This window comes from Limulus polyphemus, unplaced genomic scaffold (genome assembly GCF_000517525.1).
Source record: "Limulus polyphemus unplaced genomic scaffold, Limulus_polyphemus-2.1.2 Scaffold2397, whole genome shotgun sequence".
Lineage (NCBI taxonomy): Eukaryota > Metazoa > Arthropoda > Merostomata > Xiphosura > Limulidae > Limulus > Limulus polyphemus.
Genome location: NW_013668007.1, coordinates 122,726 through 132,010, shown reverse-complemented (window position 1 = coordinate 132,010; position 9,285 = coordinate 122,726).

The window sequence follows — 9,285 nt, the reverse complement described above, 5'->3', positions numbered from 1 at the left end:
ACACACACACTTGCAGTCTCAGTCCTCTTTAATCATCAATTTATTTTCCCTCTGTACAGTTACATATACACTGTAGTCACAGTCCTCTTTAATCATTAACTTTATTTTCCCTATGTACACTTACATAAACATTTGCAGTCTCAGTCCTCTTTTATCATCAATTTTATCTACGATCTTTTTTCTATGTACAGCTACCTACACATTTGCAGTCTCAGTCCTCTTTTATCATCAATTTTATCTACGATCTTTTTTCTATGTACAGCTACCTACACATTTGCAGTCTCAGTCCTCTTTTATCATCAGTTTTATCTACGACCTTTCTTCTATGTACAGCTACATACACACTTGCAGTCTCGGTCCTCGTTAATTTATTTTATTTTATTTACGAATTTTTATCTCGTTACACTTGCAGTCTCAAGTCCTCTTTAACCATCAATTTTATATACGCCTTTTTTTTTTACAAAGCTGCACGCCTACTTATCAAAATTCTGGGGCCAGACAAATAATCTCCAGATAACTGGGCTAAGAAATTAAATTACCTAACACCATTACCATTTCTAATACAAACTTTTTGCAAGAGTGGTGGTCTATAGTGATCAAAGAGGAAATATTTTTCCCAGTTATACATGGTAGTGATCATAACGTCGGAACAACCCTTGCCGTTTTAAATTGTTCTAAAAGTTGTTACAGACCAGTTAGAAAGGTGCAATAGCCTTTGTGTACCCGTAGGTGGTATTAATGATTTATTTGAACGTACAGGCACATGTCATACCAGCAATTTCCTCAAGAAAGCAAGCTGCAACCCCAGAACTTGTTGTTGTTAAAGGAAATCTTCAGCAAACTACCATAAAACCCCTGTCCTACTTAATGCGTCCCGTCCAAAGATGGATTAAGTTATTAAGTAAAACAATAGTCTGCCTTATTTCTTCTCAATGTTTTTATCAATTCGGTGTCCAGTGAATAGCTCTTACACCTTCAATAATTTTTGAAAACACTCAAAAGCATCGAAAACTATTAGATACTATACGAAAAAAGTTTTCAGTCCTGATGAGCAAACAAAAAGGAAATTAAGGAAAAATGTTTTCGATGTGAAGTACGTTATCTATCTATTTATCTATATCAACATATATATATATATATGGATTAAACGATGCCAGGGTAACAGTTTCATTTGAAGTTATCGAAAAATTGCCTATAGCGAAGTGTCAAATAAAAATAATAAGTGACAAGTGTTCGTGTAATTTTAGTTATATATATATATATATATATAAGTTTGATGCAGCGTGAATAGAACCGCGTATGTCTACAGAAACACTGAATTAAGTTTATTAACAGTGTTTCAGAAATTTCGCGCAAAGTTACACAAATGGCTGTCTGCGCACAACTATCCTGGAGGACAGGTAGCTAGTCAACAGAAACCACTGCTAACTCTTGGCTACTCTTCTCTCACAATTAGTGACATTTGATGGTCTTTCTTATATTGCACTTACCCAAAGTGCAACATTATTACCGGAACGGGTCAGGAACCTCAAACCCTCGGATTTATAGTCCGGGCATGCTAACCACTAGGTTAAGCCGTAAAATTTATTAACAATAAAACAATATATATATATATAACATATTTTAGTAAAGTCAACCACAGTCCAGTGGTTAAAAAAACAAAGTGACAAAAGGAAGAGAAGACGATGACTGTGTGAAAGAGCATGGTAATACACATGAAAAACATGACAACAATAAGGAAGTGCATGGTGACAGTATTGAAGAGTATGATATTATATTGAAAAGCATAATGACAGTATGGAAGAGCATGACGACGATATTCAACGGCTCGATGACTATATGGCAGAATATGATAACTATGGAAGAGCATGATAATGCACCTGAAAAAGCATGAAAAAATATGGAAGAGCATGTTATGATAGTATGGTAAAGCATAATAACAATATGGAAGAGCATGTAATGATAGTATGGTAGAGCATAATAACAATATGGAAGAGCATGTTATATAGTATGGTAGAGCATAATAACAATATGGAAGAGCACTGTTTCTGAATTAAAGACTGATCTTGTTTATTCACAAACGACATCAGACCAATTGTAGAGAGATCCTCTAGGCTCTTCTTTTACGTGAATTGCTTACAACCAAGATATAATGTATCTGTTTTAACATCATTAATCACGATTAATAGACACAACTAATCATGATGGAGTATGTTAGGACAACATATTAATTTTGAGTCCATGATTAATTCGGATAAGTTTCTTTTACGTGGACAGAATCAAAATTAATATCTTATAGTCTTCTCTACCAGGGTTTCCTTTAGTGTAAAGATACTAGTTGTTTTAATGTGTTTACAAGCTCTTCCAAGATCTCATTCTATATCTATACAGAAAGTGATAATGAGATATGATGCCGTATTCAAGCATTTTGTGGCTTAAATGTGACAAAAATAATTTAAATTGCATAGAGTTGTCTTAATTCACGAACTATTTTAATTTCGATGAAACCTTAATCCACGCTCTAATTAATATTAACTATGTTATATAGTACTAAACATTATTAAATGCCATTCTAGACATTACCTTCAAGCTCCTTTAACGATTTGTGCAAAAATGAAGATAAACATACGTAAACCGTTAAATGTATGAAACTGATAACACGACAAGCCTTATGGGTTACTCATATCGTTTATCAAACATAAATTTCGAATTTACGATCAACGATATTAGTAATTTGTTTTTCTCTTTACATATTGTTAGCAGGATTTGACAAACGTTTTTAAAATTGTTGAATATGATAATATACTTAGCTCCTCAAAACGCTTTATTAGTTTCTTTAGGCTTAAGATGATGCGTCGCTCTGAGGAAAATCTGACAAAATGTACACAGTGTATTCACTTTATTTATGAGATTTTTAGTACAACGCTTGGTATTGATCTATTTCATGACTGAAGTTATCCAACCAATAAATAGGATTCGGATATCTTATTGCGTTTTTTTGAATTACTATTGCAGTTTAACCATCCCTGCTTTCCAGTGTTTGTTCAAGTATGCACTGATACAGGATTCTTTTAATGATCGCAATATGGTTGCAATGTCGCCAACTTTGTCGCACCTGAAACTCGTTGGGCTGTTTTTTTATCGTTTGCTAAATACGGTGTCTATATAAAACATTTTTAATCAATATTTTCCTAAATAAAAAGGCCGAACGTGGCCTAATGGTTAGCTTCAGATCGAAGGATACGAGGTTCGAATCTTGATGCCGCTGAATACGATCTGCATTTTTAATTGTGGGCACGTTATAACATTGAAGGCCAATCCCATTATATAGTTCAAAGAGAGACAAAACTCTTGTGGCGGCGGGTGCTGCTAATTGGCTGCCTTATTTCTGGTCAGTTATTCAAAACTGGGGTAGTTATACCTGAAGTACGTTGGTATAGTACGTTTTATAATTCCTTCATGCCCCCCAATGGCACAGCGGTATGGCTGCGGACTTCCAACACTAGAGACCGGGTTTCAATACCCGTGGAGGGCAGAAAACAGATAACCCATTGTGCTGCTTTGTGCTTAACAAACAAACAAATTCATTTATACTTTCCAAATTTGAAATTGTATTAAAATCCACATACAAACTTTACAATAAAAATGTAAATTTTTCTATTCATAATCGCAAGTTAAGATAATTATTGGGTTTGTTTGTTTTTGTTGTAGAGCAAACCCACATTGGGCTATTCGCTATGTCCATTGCGAGAAATCGAACCCCTGAATTTAGCGTTGTAAGTCCGTAAACTTCCCACCGGGGCTTCTGACCGTCGGGAAATATTTGACATGTTAGTTTTTATCCACTTTGATAAATCCTGCCATGATATATATATATATATATGTACTAGCTGGAGTATCCGTCCATTGGACGAGTGAAATAAAAACACGTTTGTAACAAAGCATAGTAAATTGTGCTTCTACTTTTTTTCTTAACATTATAAACGTTAAAAGTGCAATAAAAATACATAAAGGTACCAATATTAAAAATAAACACATACTGTTTTCAAGAATTCTATCAATATGAAATTTGATGGGGGGGTTCAACCCTCCTCATGACCTTCCTCATGTCATCCTGTATCACTATGTCAAGTTTAGTGCTGATTGATCAAGAAATGTGGAAGCGTATAGAGAACAGATATACATACACATATTGACATTTATTCATATACAGCCCCACCCATTCTTGACCTTCATCATGTCATACTATATTACCGTGTCAAGTTTGGTGCTGATTGATCAAGAAATGTGGAAACGTATAGAGAACAGATATACATACACATATTGACATTTATTCATATACAGCCCCACCCATTCTTGACCTTCCTCATGTCATACTATATTACTGTGTCAAGTTTAGTGCTGATTGACCAAGAAATGTGTAACAGATATGGAATGATAGATATACAACCGTGTATTTTTTCTCAGACACACACTTTGTTTTATATAGTAGATAGTTGTAGAAAGCTGATTGTAAAAACCAATTATAACACTATTTAGCAGTTAAACACGCACGTTAATGAAGTTTTTGATGCATTTTTTCTTATGCAATATTAAACTGCAGAGGTCCAAAAAACAGCGTACAATTGGTCTAAGTCTACTAATTTACATCTCAATACTTTTAACAATTAAAATGTTAACTGCAAAATCTGCTGATTCTTTTTGTATTATTGAAAACATTAACAATTAATCGTCAACGCTGTTAGAGCTTTACTTCCGTGAAACATTCATCATAGATATTTTCGATAAAGATTCTTAATTGTTGTTTAGAATGTTTGATTTAATAGCTAATTTGATAATATACATAATAATTTCAAGCTTTTAAATAGAAAGGAATACGTTGTGATTTAAAGAACAGTATTCAGGACTTCAACTTGAACGGCATCCTATGCAGCTAACACAGACTAAACGCTCAGGTTACAGAGTTCAAGATTCAGGCATAGCCATCCCTAATTGTTGGCCACGAGATAGTTTAATCAGTTAGTATCACTCTTCACTTATGCCTACATGTAGTAGAATAGCGAAATGGGCTTCACAGTTATGCTACCACCACAGTTGAAAATTTGTTTATTTGTTGAATTTTGTGCAAAGCCACTCGTTGGCTCTCTGCTCTAGCCATTTCTAATTTAGAAGTGCTAGACTTTAAGGAAGGCACTTAACCAATACCACTTACCGCTAATTCTTGGGCTATTCTTTACCAAAGAATAATGAGATTGATTGTCACATTATGACGCCCCCACGGCTGATAGGCGAACATGTTCGGTGATGGATTTCGGTCCCGTATCCGCAGATTGCGATCCGAGTGCCCTAACCATCAAGCCATGCCAGGCCTCCACGGCTGAAAGAGCAAAGCTTGTTCGGCAGCATATCGCGGCTCTATAGTGTAGGACTTTCAACCTGCAGCCTGACGCGATAATATTTAAGTCACGATCACTTGGCCTATTAAAGAAGAGTATGTCTTGAATCTCATTGGTAAAGAATAGGCTTGACAAAGAAATCTATATTTGATATGTTGAGTGAAATACCATAATTCTGCCACTTGAGGAAGAATATTTGTTTAGTTTAAACCTTGGATGCGATCCGGACCTGTGGTAGAGATTCATATTTCGGAACTTGCGAACCGGTCTCGAATACGTGCGTTGTTACAAAATATTTCCTGCATTTTAAGCTGTGGGTGCGTCAATTCCTTAGTGAGGATTATGGGTGGTAAGGTGATGCTGACTTCCCTATGGTCAGTAGTTCAAAATTACGGACCGCGGTTGGTATACCAGAAATTTAAGTACTAGTTCAAATTCTAATTATGAAAAGAACAAAACAACAACAACAAAAAAAAAAAACAACAACTAGTGAGTAATTAAATTAATAATTATTTCCATAGTCTATTATTAATCTTGGTTACATAAAAATCGTAACGATTTTGAATTGCATAAAGATGTTGCCTTATATTTTGTCACATAATTACAAATTAACTAAATACATTTAATAAGTTATGATTTTAGTTAGAAATTATAGTACTGAAAATGATATATCACAATAAAAAAGCTTGATATTAAAAAAATTCAATTCTTTGAAGAAAAAAATGGATTATTGGATTTCATAAATGTATTTTACCAAAATACATTTTAAAACCAACTAATAAAACATTTTTTATAAGTCTTAACTATAGGACTTGAGTGTATCTTTAGTGTTATTACATATTCTTCAAGCAAAGTTAAATCAAATAGATTTATATAATTATTATTGTGGTTGTAATAGTTTTCTTAAAAAAAAACGAATCCTTCAACACACGTAAAGATACTTGGTGCGCTCCAGGTCTTCTGGGTACTTTAGATACAGCATCTTCGTTTCATAGGAAATTGTTTTACGAGACTGAGTAACGGCAAGCAAAAAGAAATCTCTACAGAGCGAGTCTACAAGCAGTATGATTTGATTAGAATGCTACACTGCCACAAATGTAGACTAATTTATACTGTAACATCATTGTACTATTTGAAATTTTGGAGACATCGTAGCAATTTTGGAAATGAATATCTTGTACTTTCCTAATACGTGTCTAGAGGGACTGCTAAAGCATGTGTAATGTTTTGAATGAGTAGCTGGGGTTTTTTATTTTCAGTTGTGTTATTGATCAATATTTTGTTTTTGTGTTGCTATGCGTATAAATAGGGCGGGTGTGGTTTATTGGTTAATGAGTGGGACTACAGATCGAAGGATCCGGGGCTTGAGACATGATGCCACTAAATATTACGACCTTATGGCGGCGGGTGCTGCTGATTGGCCTTCCTTTTTGTTCAAACTTAGGAAGTTATACTTCAATCCCACGGGGGTCTCAGTATTTGCGTTTGGCCACGTGCGCATAAGGTACGCTCAGGTTGAAATATCAAATAACTTTCTTTGTACATTTTCATTCTCTGTTTCTATAGCTTAAGATTATCGTATATGCTATCAAAAGATTAAGAACAATTGGCCAAAAAACAAACAAACTACAATTCCAGTTTCGAATTTTATATAAATATGATAGATTATGCGTATAGATTTGAAGATAATCGATCATAGTGACCTTTACATAAATTCTAGATAAAGATAAGTTTAGATTATGCGAAGGGTACAGTCACTACATATCAGATATACGTACTTATACTGTTTTATTATTTTTATGCTTGATGTATTCCAAAGATTAAACGTCGAATTAAATCAAAATTGGCGCTAGTAGAGCTCGGGCTTTCCGATTTTCCATTAATCTAACATGAGGAAACTGATCACTCCTGATCTAGACGAAACCTGCCATGCAAAAAAAAAAAAAACAACAGTATTACGTAAGTTACAAACCCCCCCCCCATTTCTAGAGTGACCAGAATGCAAGGAAAATTAATGATTTTACTAAGCATACATGTTAATATTAATATAGAAACAAAAAACAAAAAATTTGCGAAGCATAAGTATCTGTAATAATGTAACAAGAGGGAATCCTCAATAGCCACGGTACTTGAAATTCTTTTAGGCAGGAGGTTAGAGTAAATTAATCTATGGGACTTTGGGCGTGGTTAAATACATCAATCGAAAGGGTTTGACTTCCTGAGTCCAGTTTTAATTAGCTCTCAGATCGGTCAACAGATGACGGAGTTATGAGCTAAAACTTTGTACTTGTAAAACTCAGAGCCATTTTATGAGTCACTATGCCGCGGCTAAACACAGAAAATGTTTATTAAGCATACATGCCTTTACTAAGATAGAAATCAATAATGTTTTAGTAAGCATAGATGTTCAGAGTAATATAAAATTTTAAAATTATCTGCTGAACATACATACTCTTACTAATTACAAACCAAAAACGTTTTATTAAGCATAGGTATTCATACTAATATACAAGCCAAAGTATTTTACTAAGCCTACAACTCTATATAAAGTAGAATCCGAATTTTTTAAATAAACCTCGTACGTATCCTAATAAAGAAACAAAAAATGTTTACTAGTTATAATTTTTTTTGCTACTGTAGAATTCAAAAATATTATACTGCCGTACATGTTCGTATATACGTAGAAAGTAGAAACGTTTCACTGATCATATATGCAAACGCGTTTTATTGAGCATACGTGTTCGCACTTATGTATGAAGCAAAAATGTTTTACTTAACATATGTCCATAATTAAGTATAAATTATAAAGTTATGTTAAACACACACCTGCATACTAATGTAAAAATCAAAACTGCAATACCAAATGTCCATACTAAAGTACAAATCGAAATATGTTTTACTAAGCGCACATTCTCACATTAATAAAAAAATAATAATCATACATGTTATAAGTGAAGAAGATATCAATATAATTTATTACAAATTCAACTGTGGTACTGAGATACACTGACGTCTAGCAGATACGTTTCAAACTTCCACAAGAAATCAGATTTCGGAAATTTTATGAAGATAAAATACAGACAGTAAAGGAAAATAACAGAAACAAATAAACAAATCTCTATTCAAAATAAGCGTGATTAGTGTATTTACCATACTGGTCAGCTTACAGCTTTCCGTTAGCTTTTCCTGTCTGCAAAGTGTTTATGTGCAGTATCTCATAACTCATATACCTTACCCATACAATTAATCGGGGAAAAAACCATGCTTTAAATAAACTCCACAATAACAAATCCCTTAGTTATAGCAAGCATCAAAATATTAATTTTCAAAATAAACAGATCCTTATTCACAACAACTGTAATTAGTGTATTTACTAGATTGGCAGGCTTAAAGCTTTAAATTAACTTCTACTGGTTGCTAGAGCGAAGAGGGAGTTTTTTTATGTGTTTTACGCACGTTGGCACAGGAGAAGAGAAGAAAGAATTATTATCTACAATACTTTCAAATCATACAAAAGGTTCAAGTGTGGAAGATCATAATGTTACAAATTTCTATACAAATCTGCCTGCCATACAATGTCTTTAAGGAAGATCTGTTTGACTTTAGTTTTTGAAAATTTGCTCTCAAAATCCTAAAATTTTCTTCGTATCAAGTGAAAGTTTTCAAGGTCATTATGAACCCTCAAGTTATTAACCTAAGACCCTTAAATTTTTACGTTTTAACTTTATTTCAAAGGGGCAATTTTTCCTATCTCGGCCATTTTAAGATTAAGGCTTTCAATTTTTGACTTACATGCAAACTTTATCTAAAAGCAAAAATGATTAGTATTTGCCGATATCTTTCAAATTCACGTTAACAATAATGTTTTACTAGTCGTATTATTCTTACT